The sequence below is a fragment of the Pinus tabuliformis genome, chromosome 2_2 (assembly GCF_031772625.1).
Source record: "Pinus tabuliformis cultivar Carrire ecotype Pingquan chromosome 2_2, CPIR1, whole genome shotgun sequence".
NCBI lineage: Eukaryota > Viridiplantae > Streptophyta > Pinopsida > Pinales > Pinaceae > Pinus > Pinus tabuliformis.
The window spans coordinates 1,150,406,824-1,150,411,046 of NC_142300.1; the positions used below are offsets into that span (position 1 = coordinate 1,150,406,824).

Consider the following 4,223-nt stretch of genomic DNA (forward strand, 5'->3'; position numbering starts at 1 on the left):
GGATGAATCAACTGGGGTAAATATTCTGAAAATCGAAAGGAGAGAGAGAGAAGTGGTTTACTGTGATCTGTAGCATTTATCCCCATAGGGGTTTACTCCTCCTTATGGTACCAAGTATGTATGATAAGAAAGTGTTAACGAAGAAAAAAACAAAAAGCGTAGGAAAAAATAAAAATAACTGGTTAAGGAATTAGAAAAGAGTGTTAGAAAAGAGCTAACACTGGGGATATATTGGTACTAAAGTTACAAGGGCCCACTGATTAGAGCAATGTAATAAGTTGAAAAAAAAACTATAACATAAGGAAAACAAGTAATATCCTTACAAGCATTATCAACGGTGTATACTTGCTTAAAGCAGCAAAATTAAGATGTAAATAATACTAAGGTAAACCAATCCCATTACCTTCCAAATTAGTATGCCATACTACCCAATAATATTTAAAATTCGTTTGATGCGAAACTCCATAATTATATAATACAAACAATTTTAATGATAGATAGAAATAATACAAACAATTTTAATGATAGATAGAAAAAGTGAAACCTGGAACTTTTAACGATTCAAGGGCAACAAAATTCCAGTGCGCTAGGAAATTTGAGTGAAATATCTTAACTAGATTGTTAAGATGGAGAGTTACTGCTAGAATAAATGCAAATGAAGGAACACCTTTCTCTAACCTCAGCTGGAAAATTTATGTAACAATTTAAAGGATTCAATAGGCATCTGAGAAAAGAAATGAATTATTTTACAGTACATAAATCATACATAAAGTATTGAATCAATCCCTATTACCTTGATCATGCAGAAAAGTATTGAATCACGTAAAACATTCATTAAACAACATTACAAACATACACAAGGCTTCTGAGAGCTGCAAATTAAGAATATATATATATAGAAGATAACACGAGTGTCGGCCTATATTATCAGCGCAATTAGTTCAAGTCCATTTTAAATAGCCATAGAGGGTCTTCCCTCATAACTAGGATAGCTCTAAGAATTTTTACTTCCTTAAAAACATTATAAGGAGCCATGCAATTCAAAAGTGTGTACCAGCATTTAAACATTATAAAAGAAAGGGAGATGTGAAGGTATGCTTCTATCCAAACAAATATCAGTGATAAGATAATCAGAAACTCAGTATATCACTCGAGATAGTGAAAGTTCTTATCCTTTAACCAAAATACATTCATGGTAGTAAGCTAACTACAAGGTTAAATCTTGTTTCCAATTTCGGGGTAAGGGAAACTATTGCCTCGAGGGTTTCATCCTCGAGTAAATATCAAATAGTAAAGGGAAACAAATCGTAGTCCCGATTCAACTCATTCCTAGAGAGAAAAGATACGATGAAAAATACCAATATGCCAAACCTGTTGGGTAGAAAGCTTGAATTAAGTGATGGAAAAATATTGAGATAGAGAGGCAAAAGAAAACAAAGGGGAATGAGTTCCACCAGTACCTATAGGAGAACATAGAAGAACATAAGGAAGCCGGAACAAGAGTATGTAGTACAAGTGGTAGTGAAAAAAAGAAAATTGAATAAGTTTCAAGAATAAACATTGACGATAGAGCATAATGTTACCTAATAACAAGGCAAGGCCTAAGGCCTCATATTCCTGTAGCGCGAAGCGACCGTCAGACAAGGAAAAAAATGACATGAGAACATCCGGAGAGGTTAATCAACAAACAATGAACCAAATGACAATTTGTTGACAAAATTGTTATGTACCTTGTGATGGGCACCATGTCAAAGAGGGTTGCGATCTGGAGCCACAATGAGGGTCGCGACCATAACAAGTTAGGCATGTTAAAAAAATTCCCGAAAAGGTTATAGGTAATTATTATTTACAATAAAGAATTAACCAAGAATTGGAAAGAAGAGTTGGGAATTCACCAAAAAAAAAGGGCTTTTTCTCCACGTGATTTCTTCTTACCGAGCACAAAGGATAACTTCTTGATTCTGACAGTGAACGTCTCTCTCGTTGTCAACTTTGGAAAAACCCTGAGAATAGCCTTGGATAACAGGAAGTTAATGGAAATCTGAGACAAACCACATACTTTACACACCAGAGCTGCAACTTAAACTAAATAGAAAGAGTAATGAAACTTGTAAAAGGGATTGCGCAGAAAGCGAGTAGACATCGAAGGGAAAATAAAAAATAGGAAAAGGAGAGATACCTGGCATATCCAGAAGCCATACATGGGCTTGTCATAGATCTCTGACCAAATGTTAAACCCTCACCAAGGTGTTCCGGGTCGCCAACACGCAAACCAAACAGTAGGAAGGAAGAGGCAAATGCGCTAATTATGGAAGAGTCTCGGAAGAATGGAGAATATGGGGTTAGGGTTTCGACGCAACAATTCTTTGTTGTCAATCTGTTGGAACCCCATCCCACCGTACAGGTATAAGAGGTTGACGGAGCAGATGAAGATCACATGCATTGGGCACAAGTGGATACTACTTATGGACTCTTAATGTCCCAGCCACGTGAGCGCAAAAACTTCAGGTGGCATGGCTGTAAAAGGGGGATTGGAGAGTATGGGTATTAGTATAGGCCATCATAATATGAAATTAATTAATGATAGGACGAGAGTACAACCACAACAATGGTTTATACAAAGATGAAATTGGTATAAAGTATAAAGTATAACTATGGGGAGTATTTAATAGATTAACCATGAAATTGTAATCTATGGTGTGATACTAAGGTGAGGTTAAATATAGACCTCTTGCCTAACCGAAATCGACTAAAATATTATGAAGGTCATAACATACATAAAGTAATAATTATCTTGCAGATAGGTAAGGTATAGCATCCAAAGTAACATGACGAGTTTTAGAGGTTATATCATTGAAGTGAAATAGACCAAAAACATTTCCCTTTACCAAGGCATAGCTTATTTTTAAGCGGAAATATAAAAATCCCTACTCTGAGAACAACGTTGCAACAAGAAGTTCCCAAGGGGTTATGAACATTAGTTCAAATACCTGACATAAGAGCACAGTCATGAATATAGAGATATAGTGCAAATTTATGGTAGAACTACAATTGTAAAGAAAGAAACAAATTATCAAAACAAAACTAATAAAAGGGGCTAAAAACGGGAGGTGTGACATATGTGCAATAAGATGGGTTGAAGTTACAATTTTTAATTATATAGTGCAATCATTATTTTTGGCTCACGTTATATTATTTCTCCAGTATTACAAAAAGACCATCTTGTCTTGACTTGATCTTCAAGGTCATCAATGAAGAGATGGATCACAAAGAGCCTTGAATTTGAAGAGGCAACCTTTCATTTCAGATTCCTCCATGGAATATAAATAGTTAGTAAGCCTTGTCCATAAAAGATACAATTTTGAATGAAAGTTAAGTTAAATAATTGAATTCTGAGAAAAGGAGAAAGTTGATAAATATCCTGACAAAGAGTAGAGTGTAAAGAGGAGTAGAATAAGAATAGAATTAAGAAGAAGAAGAAGAGAAGATAAACAGCCAAAGAGGGGATAGAAACGGAATTATGTGCAAAGATAAAGTTAAGGTAGCCAACAAGATTTGTTTGTAATTTGAATAGGAGATAGTAGTCTTCTTTCAGGTAGTAGCCTGAAAAAGAGTGGGTTGTAGCCTATAGAAGTGGGAGAAGAAGCTTCCCAACAAGTTGTAGCTTGCAGAAAAAATTGATGTAGTAACCTCCTATGGGTAGAATCCTAAAGAAATCTTGATGTAATAAGGGGAGTAGGAGCTCTCCTTCACATCACTTCAGCCAAAATTTATGTTTTTTTCCCTTTATGAGTTTCCACTTATATATGGTGCATTCATGTGTTGAATGTTGATTGTCTTGCTTATATAAATGCTTTTGAATTCATTGTGGTATGCTTAATACATATACACTTCTTCTAACTGCAAAATAAAAGATTAAAAGATGAATACATATATAATTTTTAATTGCAAAAGAAAAGATAACAAGTTTCAAAAAATATTTACAATTTGGTCATTTAAAAGACACAATTATTTATTCACCCCTCTCTAAGTAATTGTCAAGTATTCATCACAGCCTATTGAATAGCGGGTAGGAGCTTCCTAGAAAGTAGTATCTTCCAGAACAAATTAAGGTAGGAGCCTCCTGTAGGTAGAAGCCTACTGAAAATTAATGTAAGAGGGAGTAGGAGCTTCCCAACAAGTTGTAGCTTGCAAAATAGCAAATAGGTTGGAGCCTCCAAAAT

The 4,223-nt window shown here is 34.8% G+C and overlaps 1 long non-coding RNA gene across 2 annotated transcripts; it reads right to left on the reverse strand.

Annotated features, from left to right (window-relative positions):
* Positions 1-1,156: 1,156 nt before the first annotated feature.
* On the reverse strand, positions 1,157-2,431 carry LOC149197477 (uncharacterized). 2 transcript variants are annotated; one of them, XR_016254204.1, is made up of 5 exons: positions 2,180-2,431; positions 1,936-2,014; positions 1,731-1,765; positions 1,584-1,617; positions 1,157-1,460 (listed from the first exon to the last, which is right to left on the reverse strand). It is a non-coding gene; the product is annotated as an uncharacterized LOC149197477 (long non-coding RNA). The 2 variants fall into 2 exon arrangements; XR_016254205.1 differs by having other exon boundaries at positions 1,896-2,014.
* Positions 2,432-4,223: the final 1,792 nt, after the last annotated feature.